The sequence below is a fragment of the Neopelma chrysocephalum genome, unplaced genomic scaffold (assembly GCF_003984885.1).
Source record: "Neopelma chrysocephalum unplaced genomic scaffold, ASM398488v2 Primary Assembly neopelma1_23, whole genome shotgun sequence".
Classification (NCBI taxonomy): domain Eukaryota; kingdom Metazoa; phylum Chordata; class Aves; order Passeriformes; family Pipridae; genus Neopelma; species Neopelma chrysocephalum.
This window is the reverse complement of record NW_020897691.1, coordinates 2,473,466-2,492,519: the sequence shown is the minus strand read 5'-3', so window position 1 is coordinate 2,492,519 and position 19,054 is coordinate 2,473,466. Positions and strand designations below refer to the sequence as shown.

Sequence of the window (19,054 nt, the reverse complement as noted above, 5' to 3'; positions counted from 1 at the left end):
GTCTTCCACTTAACTACAGCTGCATGTATGCAAGAATAAACGTAATATAATTAATAGTCAACAGACAGGACTAAGCTCTCATACAGGTATGGGCTCACATCATTTTAGTAATTAGGACTCCGATTGAAAGAGAGCATCTTTAAACTAACACTGTAGAAGTTAAGCAAACATTTAATTGGCTTCCTGTATTCAGGTCTGGAAGTCTGAAGTCACCAGATCTTAGAAGAAAAGTGTGATAATGTACCCTGCACACCAGCAAGTCAAAAGCACTAAGAAAAACGCATTACCCAACTGTAATTAAAATTAAGAGATGGAAATTGGACGGCAGTCAAATAAGTTTGCAGTTTGGATCAGATGGCATTTAAACCAGGAAAGGAGCCTGACATCTTAAATGTATAGCTCTTATTTTTAATCAATTTCCTTACTGATGTTTATTCTTCTTAAGAAGCTTTAGGTTCTGTACTACACTGACAGCTTTTTGTTAAATCAGCTTCCATACACTGTCCCCCTCCCCCAATTTTATACAGTTTCTTGTGCATTGATGTCTCACAATGGTCATCACAGTAACACGTCACAACATGTCCCACGGTAGGACAAGAGACTCCTCTACACCTGAAAATTAAAAAAAAACATATCCAAAAGCAGAAAGTTAATCCAACTTACAATTAAATCTCAAAAAAAACCCCGATCACTTCTACGGCCACCACACTTCACTGATCATATGCTGAGGACATTAAGAACAAATCAAGAGTCTATTTTTGGCCCTGAAAACATGGGTGCACAAATATAGAATGGAAAGGAGTAGCTTATGAACTAGTTCTGGGTACCCACACTGCAGGAAAGCCATGAAACCCCTCTCAAGGGGAGGTAAAGAAGAAAAACAAGAACATTTATATACACAGAAACTATAACTCAATGTGGCAATATTGGAGCAACCAGGGATCTTCAATAAAGCAAAGTCCAGAGGAGTGACATTAATAGCTGTAAAATGCATCAAAGGCTATAGCAAAGAGCGAAACAATATGTTTTTATTCTTTGTGGATTCAAATGCAATAATGTTAGTAAATAAGATTTCAGACAATATTCCTATTAGCAAGCATCATGATACAGATAATAAGGCAGCAGTATTGATTTGCCTAAGTTTGTAAACTCATCATCAGAATTACTAAGGAGAAAGTGACGGAAAAGGAAAAGAAAATCACCTCTACCATGGATTACGTTAGCTGAAATGGATCCTAATAAGCAGGAGGCGAACCAGATGCCTTCTCAAAGTCCCTTTAATTTCCTTTTAAGTAAACAGACATACATATATTATATAGAAAAACTATTATCCTCCAAAGAACCATCTTTTTAATAGGATTTCTTTTTTGCCTAGTTTTTTATCATCTCTCTTCTCAGCTTCCTAGGCTTTTAGGTTTTGTTCTAGCTATCACAGAAATAAATCACCATTCTTTTTACCATAGGGTCACTAAACAACTACTCAAAGCCAGCCTTATGTTTAACACACTGTAATATGTTAAATGTGAACCTACCAGGTTTATAACACAGATACTATCAGATGGTTTCAGAATTAAAGACTCAGTTTGACTTCTTTTGCTGTAGGCAAAATACATAACTTTTGTGTAACATTCCACTGTTGGCAAAAGAAGTCAAGATTTTGCAGAATGTCTTGGCTTTTCCAAAATTTCAGTTAGTTAGAGGAAACATTCCCTTGCGTATTTTTTGAAGAAGATGAATGTAATTTATAAATCATTAGAAAATGTTGGGTTTCCTAAAACAAATTGAAATACCCATAAAACACACAGAGGCCATTTTCCACATAAGGCTAATCTGAGGCGGTTTTAAACCGTCTTTGAGGACTGACTTCAAGGTAGAGGAGTCAAAACTGCCTAATTAGACAGGATAGGTAGATGATAAGATGGAAATATTTTGCCATATCACACTTCTTCCTCACAGTCCCTTCGGAAACAGACTGAGAGACGTATTGAACTAGAAGGCTGGCAACAGCACCACTGCTGCGACAGCAGCTGATGGAGCAGCCAAATTCCACATTCTGAAACTGAATGAGGCACATGACTGGCTTCTCACCCAGACGTATCAGGACGACAGAACAGACCCATAAACAACTAGGTCCTTGAAGATCTGAGGCCAACTGGAGAGGTTTGCACAGAACAAAACATCTGTAATGTCCTCATGACAGCAAACGCCCTAATTCCTCTCTATTTGTAACACCTGTAATTAACAGGTGTGGAATACTTTGTCAACAGCTGTTATCATAAAGCTATGGTATTTGTCCCACAAGCACAGCAATACCCTGTGAAGCTGTACCCATTGTCCAACGTTCCCTTTCCCACAGAGCACAACAAATAAATTAACGAGATTGCCCTCAAACAGAAACTGAACACACATTGGAATAGAATTCAAGTTTCCCATCTGCGTTCTTTATCCTACCAAAACTGAAAAAAAGTTTTGAAATTTGACTTACTTATTGTTGTTAATACTCTAAAATTAGCCTAGAGAATAAAGGCATCTCCTCAACATTTTCCCTATGAGGAACTGCTCCCTTACCTGGACACAGACTAATATTTCTGACTACTTTAAAGAGGTGGGGTAACATTGCAGTGTGTGGTTATTAAAAGCCAGGAAAGAGTCATTCACTTAAGAGCAACCTACAATGCCAATATTATTTATTTATTGATATTATGTACTGTTCTTATTTATTTACTGCTATTTAGCAACCATTTTACTGCTATTACTGAGAGAAGCCAGTTGCTGTGGTATGTTTTTTAAACCAATGCTGCATTTATACTCTCTTGTAAACCAATGTAAAGCAATGATCAAGGGGGTATACATACGTCCATATCCTAATAAAAAGTACATCGCTCATTGCCAAGGAATTACCGTAGAACTGAAACAAAAGGGAAGTTTAATACAAGACAGAATCCTTAAACAGATCAGTACGGCAGAGGATGAGAAGAATCTGCAAGGCTTCATGCACTAGTCAGTACTGCAATGCTTTCTACTAAAAAAAGTTCCACATCCCTTTTTCACTGTATTCTCTAAGCTAAGGAAAAAAAAAGACAGGTGGGCAGATTCTCTGCAAGTATATATTTAAAAGTATTTCAGAGGCTTAATCTGACAAATACTGACTTCATTAAAGTGAATAGAAAAAATAATATTTTAAATCAGTAGAGATAATAATTTTACTCTGTGGGACTATCAGTACAAAAATCCTTGAGGTTTAAAATATATAGTTATTTAAATCACGCAAGGATCTGTGTTCAGGTTGACTCACTGATATTTGACACAGTTCGAGTGGACAAAAAAAGTATTGCTATTAAAAATACTTGATAAATTTAAAAGAAACAGCAAATGCTTACAGACAAATTATTGTGACAGCTGACAGATGAAAAAAAAAAAGAAACAAATCACACCAAAGAAATGTTTACCAAAAAGTAATTTAAAATAATCGATTAACAACATTTATATACTTGGAATATCTTGTAATTCCAATCTAAATTATTTTTCATTTGTACTTAGTATCATGCTACTTCTGTAGTTATTTTTTATATCTGAAATTGTATTAGACTTTTAATTAATTAAACTTTATCTGGCTATAAAGAGGAAAAAAAGGACAAGGGAAGAGAAAACTCCATAAATGAATGTTTTCTGCCTAGTGTGACACACCAAATAAATCTAGCCTAGTTAGTTCTAATCTAGGCTACAGCAGCCCTTGGCTTTACAAGAGCACCAGTATCTGAAAAGGTTCCATAAAACATAGCTAAAAAGGTATCCCTCAAAAGCCTGTAAGACTGAACAAGTTCTCTCTTTTTAAAGACGTCCAGTCCAGTAAAATTCTTTAACCCGATGGTAACCCAAGTCTTTCTGTTTTCTAACTTTTCTTGCTTCTGCAAATTAGCAGAGCTGCCCCACAAGCTCACATGGGACATCTGAGAATGGTTCAGTGTCCCATTATATGCCTTTCTAAGAAGTTTGAGCCTACAGTAATATAGTATCAACACACCTCAGGTTCTCTTAATGTTCTCTTTTCCATGACCTTAGATACTGGGATCCAGTAAGAACTTAATGGAATAGCCTTTTGGGTAAAATATTGAAGTAAGTGAAGAAGGAGAAAGAGCTGTAATACAACTTTTTGAGGGGAAAAAATGTAAAGAAATGAGGAGTTCTTTATGGCATGACTGCCATGCAATTCTAAAGCAACAGATGTGTAAATGTAATTGGAATCACCCCATACTCCATTGATTTACACTCCTGACTTGAATCAGATTAAGATCTGATTAGGGTGCACTTCAGCGATACCAGACCGTCTGAAGATACCAGAGATACCAGATCATCTGAAGCCATGAGTTTGAGTAATGGTGACACATAACTGTTTTTCTGAAGCTAGTGGTAATTTTCCCACAATGTGTGCATTACTTGCTGGCTTCATAACACAAATGTCTTGTTTGGTAGTTTCCTGGCTGGAAGGACCTAGTTACTGCCAGTTGGCAGTACCAGGCAAATCATTTCAGCAAAGAAGGGCTGATCCTAATCTCTCCTCATGCAAGGCTAATACAGTATCAGTGAAGAATTCAGTATCTGTGTTCCTTTGTGTGCACAACTCCCAAATGAACTTTGGACTTTTAAAATTGGTTGTTATAAAGGACTTCCTCACCTTGAAGTAAAATCATGTTCAGTGATCCTCAAAAGCATCTGTGAAATCCCAATGGCCCCTGAAAGGCTCACCAGCTCTGAACTATGACATTCTGGCAACCAGGGACCATTCCCTATATAAGGAAAGGGGGTAAAATGTGTCTAGCTGTACTTTGGACCTAATTGCATCTTCTTATAGCTCCGAGGACCTTATCAGCTTTAGTTCCAGAGTGCAATTTAACCTATGCATTCAATCCTCATAGTGATCCTCTCCAGCCTGCAGTTGGACCTTTCTCCTTAGAGAGTGAAAATCTCAGTAGATACATCCAAAAGGGGGAGCATTAAGCAACATCTTGCAGCATTTCTTAATTTGTCTTCCCCCTCTTTTTTCCAAACACTTCTGCAGAAGCCTCCACTCATAAGATGCAGGGTTTTGTAAACACTCATTTCTTCAAAATTATCTGAAATTCAATAATTTCCCACACTGGCACACTGACTTATGTACACTTTAAGCCTAATCCCCAAAACTCTCCCTATTGGCAGCACAAAGAGTGCAGCTGTCTGCCTCACCTATGGAATTCCTGATACCCAGACATCTAATTTTTATGTTCTTCAATTTTCCTTATGACTCCTGAGAGTGCTGCCCCTACTGAATTATCTAGGTTGCTCAGTTTTATATTCAAAAACAGGTGCTTTGGAAAACCAGGACTTGCACTTCCATTAGACTTTGCAGCTTAGTCTACAGAGCATGTCATTTTGATTGGAAGCCACCTAGGCAGGTGACCACAAAGCAGTTTACCTTAGCTATTAGTCACCTGCTTCTCTGCAAGTCTTATTAAATCCAGACTGTCAGGCTAATTTATCTTTACAGCTCCACATACTGAGCAAGGACTATGCAAAATTTTTAGCCTTAGTAATGTTAAGCAGAGGAAATTCTAAGCACTCTAAGAAAAAGGTTTAACGATACTTGCCCAACAATAAACAAAAAGTTTAGGGTTCCATGTTCACAAACTAGCACTCTAGGCATTGTTATTTGTAGAATTCCTTTGACCTTCATAACAGGCCAGTCTTCTGCATAGTGAAAATAGGTGAAAGGAAAGAAGGCAAAGGCTACTTTTACCCTCCACATATCTAAGCAGTGCCAGAGGGGCCAGATACATTTAGATTCTTCTTAAGGTACTCGGAGATTGTGCTGAAATTTCCAGAACAAAAGCAAAATGCTCCTTTCATTAATTTATGCATGAATCAAGGTTTTATTGCAAGTCATATATATATCCAAGGTTGGGCTAACAGGTATATTTTAAGTAAAGGTTAATCTGATATGAGAAGGTGACCGAGACAGAGGGGCAATGTCACTGTGGTTCTTGATTCCTGACTTTTTTTTGTGTGTGTGTGGTAAAATAATGCAATCCTATGAGCAAAAACAGTGAAAGAAAAAAATGGCTAAATATATCGTGTTCCTCTCCCCACATCCCTACTGTGTCCAGAGCTGCCCAATGAAAAGGAGCAAGCAAAATCTACGAATGCACAACCCTTCTCTTTGCAGACACTGGTGACTGCTGTCTTCAGCACAGATTCAAAACCATGCCAACATTTGTCTTTCTCCCTTTTCTCCTGCACATTCCTCCTGCAGGCCTCTTAACTACAACCCTGCATCAGAGCAATAGTTTTATGCCACAAGATGATCTGGAGAGAGACTGCTGCCTCAACATAGCATGGAGATGACTCAATAGTGACAAAGTAAATCATCCTTCAAAGGTAAGTCAATAGTGAATAAGTAATTTTATCTGTCAAGAGTTAACATGCAATGAATACTTGTAAAGGTTACACAACATAAAATCTATTAGTGGTTAGACATGAGTTTGCTCACATATGCTAACCAAGGACGTTTACGAAGGAATAAATCCCACTTGACTTCTTAATGAAAAGCCTTAACAACAGCAAGTTAAGAAAAAGATTATATCTTAAGAGATTGTTGTCTTACAGCCAGATATATTACAGTAAAGATGCATCTAGTAAGTATTTCTTAGGAATTGTGTTGAATTTCCACGAACAAATACTTTAAAAAACAGTGAATGAGTGAGCAGAATAGTTTGCAAAGAATTAAAGAAAATCCTCAAGCTGGTTAAAAACGTCCCAAACACTTGTTGAACCCACACATACTGTGAAGCCACAAACAGTCGGGAATTTAACTTCAGTCCACTGAAAAGCTTAACTCACTTTTCATTTCTGTCACTATTTGCATTTTTCTTTTTTTCAGTTACATTATCTGTTTGGATTTTTTTCTTGAATGTACTTTTCAAGTTCTCTTACAAATTTCTAGCATGGCATGGTATCTTTCCTGTAAACTCTGTGAATACATAGCTTATGGTGTTTAAAACATTCTATTTAATTAAAAGAAATTAAGAATCCTGTTAAAATGTGCAAGTAGCAGTTGTATATTCTGAAATCCAGGCTCTAAGTATACATCCCTTAAATTTTCCTAACTTCTTGAATAAATAGATCCTTTGAGGTTTACCAGATAAGATATATTTTAGATTACTCAGGCTATCCGAAGGATGCTTTTGCTGCTCTGTGCAATTAGAGCTGAAAGTGCATTTATCTTGCTATAAATAAGGTGACTCTTAAAGAATGAAGTTCAGAAGTGTTAATGTCAACTCTTTAATGGATATATCTTTGATAGGGTAACTCCATATTTCAAAGTACCTAAGCTAGTCTAACTCAAATTTGAAATTAATTCTGACCTTTATAATATGTGCAAGTCAGGAAAAGCTGATGGAATAATTTCAGAATTAAATTATGTTTTATCATAAAACTAAGTAGCTAAAAAGCTATTTGGAAGTTACCATTTAAATATGGTGTTGACTCAGAACTACCCTCAAAATCTTACAGAGTAAAAGGTATAACTGAAATGTTCCAAAACAATCTATGTATGGAATAATTCAGTTAATGAGAAGAAAATCCTCTCTTCCCTACTTTACAGTACTTGGGTTTAGATAAGGTGCTTCAAAAGAGAAAAGTGCAAGGGCAATTAGCAGTTGTTGTCTCATTCTTTTACTACAGTAAAATCATCTTTTACAGGTATGGATGGCCTTGTGTAAACCATAAACAAAAGCTTTAGATGTTCCAGGTTAGAAATCTTAAATAATGAAGATAGAAGAGCAATACACACTTGGCTGAAATTCCCACTATATAGAAGGCATGGTTAACACTGCTCGGGTTTTTAAGTGTAAAAGTAGATTTGCATTGTCTTCGAGTAATACACTGTTCTACTTCTCTGTGCAAGAGTTAATTTAATCCAGTGTGTGCAAATCCACATTAGAATTCACATCCTTATAGGTTTTATGGAAAAGCAAAACAATTAATTTTTTTTTTTGCATCTACACATAAGGCCATAGCTACCTCTTTTAGATATTATTCATGCTTGCTTACATGAGAAGCACCTTAGCTTTTTAAAATGTTTTTTAAAAAGTGTTCAATGACAGTAACAGTTTTTACAACTTATAAAGTGACCCATAAGGTTCTGTTCAAACAATAACAGCATTATACAATCACTGAATGGCCGAGGTGGGAAGGTTGGAAGGGACATGCCAGTCCAATCCCCTTGCCATGGGCAGGGACACATTACATTACACCAGGTTTCTCAAAACACCATCCAACCTGACCTTGGACATTTGCAGTGATGGGATATACACAGCTTCTCTGAGAAACTTGTTCCAGGGTCTCATCACCCTCATTAGCCCATGTCATAGTTCAGAAAATTTGGGAATGCTAGTCTTTGGGCTGTGTCTTAAATAGCAATATTTTCCAAAGATTTTCCACACTTAGCAACTAAGCATGTGTACCTAGATGACTAAGGCCACACAGTTCTAACAGGATTTTCAAGACACCAAGGAGTCTGCACCCATGAGCCTTGTCAGCTAGAGGACATAAAGTGTTTTGAACACTTACGTGAACATTTACAGCACCATTTCTGAGCCAGTTTCCCATATGCATTGAGTGTATGCCATATTAGACATGCCAGAGGGCACAAAGAAAGGCTGTAACGGAATTAAGAGACAGCCTAGTGGCCAGAAGCAGAGCCAAGGGCAAGATGATCCTTTCAGCATAAGTTTAGACCTATGCCTGGCTAATGATACCACGTGGGCATAACTACAGGCAGCATAACAAAGCAGGGATACCTTCTGGACCATTAACACTTTTTGCTGCTTTTTGCAGGGATAGAGTTAATTTTCTTCACAGTAGCTGTGAAAAAAGACAGAGATGTTTTAGTTATTGCCAAGCAGCACTTGGACAGCATCAAGGCCTTTTCTGCCTGCTTCTCGTCCTACCCCACTAGAGAGAAAGCTGGGGGTGTACAAGTTGGGAGGGGACACAGGCATGACAGCTGACCCCAACTGACACAAGGGATATTCCAGACCATATGGTGTCATGCTTAGCATATAAAGCTGGTAGGAGAAATGTTCAGAGTGATGGCTTTTGTCCCCCCAAGTCACCATTGCCTGTGATGGAGTCCAGCTTTCCTGGGGATAGCTGAACACCTACCTGCCCATGGGAAACGGTGAATGAATTCCTTGTTTTGCTTTGATTGCACGTGCAGCTTTTGCTTTCCCTGTTAAACTGTCTTCATCTCAACCCACAAGTTTTCTCACTTTTACTCTTCTGATTTTCTCCCCAGTCCCACCAGGAAGAGCAGTGAGCAAGGGGCTGTGGGAAGCTTAGTTTCCAGATAAGGTTAAACCATGACACACATTTAAGAGACTATTAGATTCTGCCACCTCAAAGAAATTGATCATGCATTGAAATCAAAAGGCCATCACAGAAGCTTTAGGAAAGGTTTACAATCAGTATGAATACAGTACTTATTTAAAAGCAAAACTGAAGCATGATTCTCACCCAAAATAATATACCAGCACTGCTGGATGACTAACTGCCATATACATTATCATGCATCCAGAAGTTTAAAGTCAATAGTGTATCTGTTGCCCAAATTAAGACATCAGTCTTAATCATGGTAAAGTAAGCCAGTTTTCAAACATTTTTAAAGGAAAAATAAATATATTGGGGAAAAAATCTAATTTGGAGCACTTCATAACCAAAGAATCTTCAATTACAGTTCATTTTTATTGAGAAAATAATCTTCTCTTTAATTAATATGTCTAAACATTTGTATTCTAATGTGACAATAAAAAGCAACTAATTTGGGGTTGTTTCGTAAACAGTAACAATAAATCTAAACTTATGATAAATACAATGACCAGTACGTTTCAATGTTCTTAACAAATACATCTAAATTTTGGTGTGGGTGGAAAAAAAACAAACAACAAGCACGGCATTAGCATCTCAAACTCCCTAGATCTTACACATTCAGATAAAGTAACAGTTTAAGTCAATCACATTGACTACGGATTATTTATATGAGTAAATGAAGCTGGTGTCTGAGTGGGGAGATGAACTGGCAATTTGTATATAACGGGACAAACTGCAAGCACTCTGATTGTAGTCTATCTACATGGATGAAGCTAAGCAGAAGAGCCAAACTAGGCAATACTCCCTTTTAGCCAATAACAAAGGAAGATAGAGATTTCTTCAATCTGCAAGTGAAGTTGCTGAGGACGGATCTGCAGAAGAACTGGCCCCAGCTATGGCCAGAAGCCTGGACTACCATTGGAGTTAGATACGCAGCAGTCTCGTTCAAGATAGGAAACCCTTGGTGTAGACTTCTCACTCATATTTTGCAGTTCTATTGCCTGAACAGATCACCTAAAACCAGAGTAAAATTTCCCAATAACAACAACTCAGCTGTCTGGGAAAGGTCATCTCCAGTGATTCCATAGACCTTTAAAGCCCATTTTGGGTGGGAGAGGAATGCAGGAGAAGTAAGACTATTACTCTACAGCACAAGTGTATTGAACAGGATGAGATAGATTACTTCAGACTCAAATTTATCTCATGCAGGTTAGGAGTTCACATTCACATCTTACACAAACAGGAGAAGAAACAAGTATTTTGGGGTGACTTCATGGGTAGCATAAAAATACATAAAAATTCATAAAAAGAGTGATCCTCGCTTTTTAGCAATTTAAGAAGTTTCATAGTTGAGAGGAGCATGGAAATTAACTAATTTCCCTAATCACCTATTTATCAAATAAATTTATTACCTTACACAGCATGAACAGCTTACAGTAGTAGCTTCCATAACCAACAGTGACTTCATCCTGCAGTTACTACTAATTATCAACACAAGGTGGGAATAATCGACTGGCTTTTCGTGGTGCTCAGAAGCACACAGTGAGTAGCTGCCCACTTTTTCAAGAGATCTGCCAGTTTGGCAGTGATGAAAAAAATTACAAGAGTAGCTTGTGTATTGCACTGTGATTATGCACTCCCCTCTACTCCTAATATAAAAAAAAAATAAAAAAAAAATCCTGCATGCATTTCATACCAAAATTACTTAATTCTATTTTACTAATTTGTAAGCAGCACTTGTGACCATGTAAAAATGACTTCTTAACATGTACTTAGGAATGGAAAGTCATCCCTGTGGCCTTTTCTTTCTCCAGAATTTATTCTCTACTTGAAACATTGGCCAAGGCACAAATAAACAAACAGTAAATACAAGACTGGACTGCCATTGCTTCTCAAGAGTAAAGCCTGCCAATGCCAGATATGGATCCAGACACATTGCTGGTTTTACCTCTTCCAGAATAACTTTTCCAAGGAGCTACACCCTTGTCTAGCTTGCTCAAATTCTAAAAATCGCTGTTTATGACTGTGGCTGTAATACTTGACCTAACCAGAAGTGCCAGGAATCAAACCACAGTCTTTGGAAAGCAACAGGATCCATAAGCTTATGGACTCCTTATTTTGACAGACCATGCTACGAGATTCCCAATCCTAAGCCGCCTGAGATGGCTATGCCAGGATAACAATTCAGATTCCACAAATCACATCCATATTGTCAAGTCTTTCAGCGTCTGGTGTAGTTTTAAATGAACACCAAATCCGTTTGTCGGATAGAGTCCGAACTGCTAAATAAATAGTGATAAATTTCCTAATACTACTGGGCAGAGTGTTCCTGCAAGTACAATGTGTGTTTATCAGCTTCCCACTGAGCTAGCATTGACTTTCAAATTTCCTTTAATCTTATTATAGTAAACATAGTACAGCTCTCTGGCAAACAAGAGGAACATTCTTCCTGTAATATCATATGCTTCTTTTAAAGAAACCTTAGAGATGTCCAGAAAAGAATTAGGCTCAACTTGGAATGACACAATAAACTTGTTTCCAAAGAAAGAATTTTTATACAAAATTATATTTTTATACTGAAAAAAAACCAAGGCTATTTTTAAAAAGAGAAAACTGGTAATTTCTGATAGGTACTCAAAATAATGTTCACATGTATCACATTTTTAAAGTTAGCTATTGAAATACCAATATAAAAATATTTTTCTAGTTGGAAGTAGTCTACCTGAGTTGAAGGATAAAGCAACTGGAATTTTGGATATAGAATTCAAAAAATAGTAGATTGCAGTTTGTCTAGGAGCTTTTTCAGTGCTCCTTTGACAAAAAAGAACATCAAGTGCAGACAACTTTTTTAAAAAAAGTGGATAAAGAAAACAAAATGGTATCTATATGGTATGATTTTTATTTAAAGCTCCTCTTCATTTGAGACGAATTTGTGGTAGACAAAGGTGGGATTTGTTTTACAGTTAGAAAAACCAAAAAAATCTATATTGAGTTGTTAAATAACTTCATGTAAGTAACTGAAGGGACTTTGGTAACCTGAGAGCAAGACAGGTGGCATAAACTAGCACAATTTCCCATCATGTTCATTTGTCTTGTTTGCTTTAGGTTTTCTATAGAAAAACAAAAGGATCATTGCATATAACAAAAATAGCACACAAGGGTGATATTTTCATATATCTTCTGTGATTCTTGAACAAAATAATTAATTTTCCTAATAATCAGTTCCTGTGACATTTGAATCTTCAGCTATCTTCAGAATCTTAAGAAGTCACAAGTTCTGAGCTATGACTTTCCTGAAGGCTCAGCTTCAGTAAGGAATGGAAGTATTAAAGTGGCAGATCAACAGTCTTTCCCTAGCTACATGGAATCCAAGTTGCTTACAATTTGTTCCAGTTTGCAAGTAGGCACTCTCAAGACTATCTCGGCAAAAGCTGTTCTCACTGAAAGATCAGACAAAGTTTCCATAGACTTCATTAATGAAGAATATAGACCAAAGTCAACAAACATGCTTAGTACAAATCCATTGTGTGTAGTAATCTGAAAGGTGTCAGCCAGAGAACAAATTAAGTCGAAATACAAGCGATAGCCATCTCTCTCTTTATTAGGAGACTTTATTGGATGCATCCATTAAGTCATGCAACATTATTCCCTCTCTTCTTTGCCTGTCAACCTCCTCTTATTCCTCTCAAAGGACATTAAGCTCCAAGTTATGTTGACGGAACAGGAACTGACAACGATAGATGGATCATAACAAAAAACATGCCTAGAGCAAGGATGTCTGACATCTGAGAGCTGGGATGTTTTCCTTTTTGGATAGAAGCTCTGACCCACTATTTACACCCCTATCCCAAGCTCTCCCACATATTTTTAAATGACAACTTTCCAGATGTTATCTGTATGGAGACTGGCCAGATTTATGGGCAGGATCCTGCTTAACTCTAAGCCAAACTAGTGTTTTGGCCTCACTGGAAATGAGATTAGGTCTGAGATTTGCACCAGCACAAAACCCTGCCGTTTCATGCCAGAAATGGTCATGCAGATTTTTTACAATGTTGTTTATTTTTTTGTTAGCACTACTGCAGAATATCAGGCTATTTAGCATTATCATAATAGCACTTAAGCAGGGTAATATGATAGACTAGACATGGCTGGAATCCACAACAAAACTGCACAAAAATGGAGAAGAGCAACTAGTTCGCATCTAGATCAGCTCAACACAGTTTTCCAACTCTAGTAAGTGTTTGTACAGGACAAGGTCAACAAAGCGTTCTGCATGAGCTGTAAAAATGTTGTTTCCAAGTTTTAAGAGATGTTAAAAATTCAGCAAATTTTTACGATTTATTGCTGTTAAATCCACAGTCTGATGTTGTATTTGTGCACTGCCCATCACACTCAATAAAAACTGGTTCCAAAATGAAATTTGGAGGGTAAATAATATACTTTCCTTTCCCTGTGTACTTTACTTCCCCCACTTCCTTAACACAAAATAGCCAGAAACAAAATCTTTATGAGTCTTTCTCTATTTGAAGGTATCACAGTTTTAATTTCCTTAAGTTTCATTACAAAGTATGGTTTCTTAAAATACTCACTTCCTAAACAATGATGACTTTAAAACTACCTGGAATAAGACGTAAATTTACCATTTTCCTTTCTCTGAAAAAAGCTTGTAGTAAAGACAGTAGCATGCATATTTCCATATAAAACATACCTTTATAATATAAGTAATTCTATATGGCAGAGTAGTCTATATGAAAAACTGACCTTAGGAAATTCCCCTTACTTTTGTGACTAATCTATTATAATGATGTATTATAACTCTTAGAAATGTTATGTAGACATCAACAAAGAAAAAATATTCAGAATCTCATAGATAAGTACACAGTTAAGCCCAGAAGAAAAAAAATAATATTAAAAGTAGGTGCTGTAAGATGACTTTTTGAGAAAGACAGGTTAGAACTGAAGTTGCCATGATTGTATCACACCAGATATTGAAAGATAGATTGCCCTCTGTTTCAATGTCCTGGAGCGAGACAGATTTTTATAGTCTGCTTCCCTTTCTGAAACAGGCATCAAAAATCTTCTTTAAAATCATAATAAAAGGCTTAATGCACTGAGAACAAGAAATACTGTGGTTTCAAGTGACATATCATCATCTACACAACTCATGTTAAAATCTATACTTCATCCCACAGAGAAGCTATGCCTTGAAATAAGGTTTGAAGTAGACAACCTCTAGCTATAGGAATACAGTCATGTGAGAAGGAAATGCTCTCTTGTTTCTCACTTCCTGTTCTTCCAAATAGCATATTTTCTGTGATTTAAAAGCAGTCTTGGAGCAGTCACAATGACTCAAAACAAGAAGAATCTTTGTATCATTCACGCTATACACATGCAACCCTATCATTTCCATCATGCTCCTGTGAAAATGTGTGTAAAACTGAAGAGTTGGTATGAAGTCCAATTTTTGCAGCAAGGACAATCGTCTTCTATTACTAAGTGAGAGAAGGACCTGATCCCTAAGGCAGACAGGGCTCTGATCCCTGATTGCTCCTATAATATATTTTCTAGTAAAAAATGCTTTCATACAAGAGATACCTGTTTATAATTACAGAATCATTTTTCTATTTAAAATAGTTTTTCCCAAAGAAGCAAACTAAAGAAAAACATGAAACTGTAAGAAGCCAGACAAATCACCAAACAACAGAGAATGGAAAATTTGTCTCATTACAGTGAAAACAGCAGAAAAAAAAGTTTACCATGTTTTAATCAAACTTCAAATTTTAAGTGCATGTTTCTAAACATTTCCACCTGCCTGGGGCATCTGGACTGGACTCCAGGGTCAGAGCATGATTCCCATCATGTGCTGGGACCCAGGAAATACCCCCACAGGTGGAACCTCATCCCAAGCAATACTTCTGGTGCTTTGCGGGAGATGTAGTCAGCCACGATGCCCAGGGAACATGGAGCAGCACTTCTAAATGACAGTTTTAAAGTTTCAAGCCAGCATTTCTCACCACTTCCACACGAAACAAGGAATATAAACAGCCTTATGGACCTTTGTATACAGACAGGCTATGGCCAGTTACAAGCAAATATGAAGCAGCAGCCGACAAGCACATTTAGCAGACAAGCACAAAGCTGCACTGTCCAAAGTCCCCACTCAAAAAGTAGTCCATTCTCACATGCCAGACTACAAAAAAAAAAAAATTAACCATCCTCATTTTGAACTGAAGAGATCTCAGTGTGAGTATATACAAACAGGACAGCCATAGCTGGTTGCAGGGTTGTGCTCTCCTGCTGAGCCAGGAGTTAACACATATGTGAGCAGTGGTGCAAGAAGCAGGAACTAGCCCACGCTCCTGGGAAAGATGGCTAGTATTGGCTTTAGACAGAGCACTGCATCAGAACTACCATGCTGCAAATGGACCATGTCTATTTTAACAGCTAGCACAGTCCAACAGGAACAGATAGGCAGAGCAAAACATTTAAGCACAGAAGATACCGTATGTATATTTTAGAGTTTTACTTCAGGCTAGCTCTGATCTGCTTCCACGGACTGTATTTCCGGTATGACTCAAGCACATCTTCTAGTTTAGATCCATCTTAAAGGAATTCAGCTGGCCCACCATGAGGTATATGGAGATGGACAATAAGTGGGAACAACTGGAAGAAGGGCATCAAAAGCCCACTCCTGACATGAACCACAATGCTAATATAAATGCACAACCACACCCATGAGCATCTGTGAGTGAAGGGAAAGACCTTTTTGTGCTAGTCTTTAAGATACCTCTTCAGATGTCAGTAAAGCTGCACAGTAACTACTCAATTGTTACTAAGTGACTTGAACTGCTCATTGAAATAATTCTAACTCAAGCATCAGAAACAGGTAAACACCAATTTACCAATTTCAAATTGGAATTCACCAGTTTCTAATGCTTGGGTTAGAATTATTTTAATGTGAATTCAGCAGTAGTGTAAAGAACTATGAAACTGAGCAGTTGGAATTGGTTACCAAATTTATTACACAAGACCCCAACAGGACTATTTACTACAAAAGATGATGATCTGGATCTATGAGATTTACACTTGCATAGGCATTGACAAATGGTGACTGAAACCAAGTAATTTCCAATGTACCGACAGAGTTCAGTGGGTATTTCAGATATTAATTTTTACCCTCATTTGACACTAAGAAAAGAAACAAAAATTTCCATAGTTTAATTCTTAAACTTCTCACACATTTGTTCTATTTCACACTGAAAGTTATGCACAGTCTATTCAAAGGATAAACAGAAAAAAATTAGTTCAGCTAAACCAATCATCTAAAAATCTAGGGTTAACGGCATTTATTTTTGTGCCACCTTTGTAGAGGTCTTACTGATGCTTTTCACTGACACATCTTTCACTTACTTATCATGCCGCAATGGAAGGCTGAGCAAACCTCGCTGCTACCAGATACACCTCCTCCTTTCACACAATAGCTCTGCACGAACAGCGGGCTGCAACAGAGGTGAGAAGGCAAAATTCTACTTGCTAGGTTTCTTGCTCATCCTACAAAAGAGATTTAGTAAACTGGTCCACTCTCCAGCTGCACAGTAATCATGCTGGATGCAGCCAAGAATGCACCTCTTGGATGACAGCAGTTCATGAGGACCATGCAACAAAAGTGAGAGAGAGATATCTTGTTTAGAGCCTGAACACTGAGACAGCACCCTCATGTCCTGGCTCTCAGTAATAAGCAGACTGCTGTTCCTTACTTCTACTCAATTATTTTCTCAAAGCATTTGATTAAAATCTTAGAGTAGTATTCTTCTTCAGTTTTTGAGAGAAATGAAGAAGGATCAGCCTGAGAACCAGGAACCAAGTTTTGCAAGTGAACCATCTGCATTAAAACACATCAAGCATTTTAAGCAAGCACTTCAGGCGTGAGTACTTTAAGTTCAAGCAACAAACTAATCCCCTGAGGGAACGTAGTATCTGTATTGTATTGACACTGGTGGGAAGATAAGACTTTGATATGAATGTTGATTTCACCCTGTGTAGGAAGAATTAGCCTTGATGCAGCCTGATAATCAGCTTGCTAACTGGGGCTCTGAGTTGACATTGCTTGGTCTTGCACCTGCTGCTTCGTAATTCTTGGAAGGACTATGGGATTCATAACCTGGCGCTTTTTCTCTATTGTGCCCATTTGTTGGGCTGAAGTTCACCAGACTCTACGTATTGGGCTTTTGTGCCGTTTATTTCTCCTCTTTCAGAGAAAAAAGAGGTTTAAGTTGTTATGAGCTGTTAATTTTGTCCTCAAAAATCCACCAAAGTTATATAACCACTTTCACAATAGCATGCTAAAAATAAGAGCTGTTCAGCCAAATGCCACTGCAATTTTTTATAAGACCTGTGACTCCAATTCTGCAAGACCTGTAGAAGCGCAAATATTTCCTTAGCTTTAGCAGAAAGTCAAGCAGGAGTTCCTTGTGAGACAGACACGGTTTGTATTATTATAATCCTCAAGTGCAAGGGGAGAAAAAAAACAGCGTATGTATACACACGTATATTTCCAACTCATGACTTAAAGTAATGCTATTCGCTCTTGGAGTTGATCCCTCGTCGGGTTTCATAATCACAAACCATCATTAACCCAAAGCAAAGAAAGAAAGGTACAAAGGGGCACAGGTTTCAAGCATGAGCTTATTTTTTTCCCCGTTGTTTGTGGGGTTTTTTTTCCTCCTTTGGGAGGCAGCGTGAGGACGCGACTCACGACGCTCCAAACCCAGAGAGAGCCATCCAGGTAACTTCCCAGGGCGCTCGGAGCAAGGCACACAGACCCCTGCGCCGTCGGCTCTCGCTGTTTTCGTTCCGCGCCCCTGCAAACGCCCGGCGGGCGGGGTTGCGGGACGCGCTGCTCCCCGCCGGGGCGTCCGGCTGCCGCGGCCGGGGATCCCCGCGGGGGGACGGGCACGGGCGCGGCGGGAGCCGCGAGGGGCGCGGTGCGGGACGGCGCGGCGGGCGGAGCGGTCCCGGGCTGTCAGCACCACCGTGCCCGCCGGCCCCGCTGCCCGTCCCCGGAGGGGCGGTAAGAGGGCAAGAGAGGAGGAGGAGGAGGAGGAGGAGAAGGAGGAGGAAGAGGAAGGGAGCGAGTCGGCCGCAACAGGAGCGGTGCTGGGCCGGGGCGCTGGGCGACCCCCGGCTGCCCCATACCTGCACGGAGGCGGGGAAGGGTCCGCAGAGCGGACCGCAGTGGTCCGTCCGCCGGCTATAGATCCCAAGGGGCGATGAAGCCGGGTGGCGGTCGCCTCCCTCTGCCGCTGCCGCTGCTGCTGGTGGCGGTGGTGCGAAGCCTTCGCCGGCTGCAGACGCCCATAGGCGCTCGGTGGGGCCAGCGGTGCGCGGAGAGAGCGAGGCGGCTGTGCCGGTCCCGGCGGCTGCGGGGAGCGCGGCACTGGCTCCGCGCAGCCACTGCCCGAGGAGAGGATCAAGGCCCCGCTTTCGATTGGCTCCGGTGGCCAAACAGCTCACACCGGCCTGCCCGCCCGCCGCCTCCCGACCGCCTCCCCTCCGTCGCCCCACGCGCTCCGCTCCGGGCGGCCCCGCTCCTCTCTGCCGCCCGACGGCTTCCCAACCTGGGAAGCATAGGCGTTCTTTGCCTTCCCCCCCC

The 19,054-nt window shown here is 39.3% G+C and overlaps 1 protein-coding gene across 1 annotated transcript in view; it reads right to left on the bottom strand.

The window, feature by feature from the left end:
* The window catches only part of GREM2 (gremlin 2, DAN family BMP antagonist), a 41,137-nt gene extending 22,284 nt beyond the window's left edge, over positions 1–18,853 (bottom strand). Inside the window, exon 1 of the mRNA XM_027684512.1 lies at positions 18,598–18,853. The gene's annotated coding sequence lies outside the window, so the exon portion shown is untranslated. The remainder of the gene's footprint in view (positions 1–18,597) is intronic.
* Between the last annotated feature and the right edge of the window lie 201 nt (positions 18,854–19,054).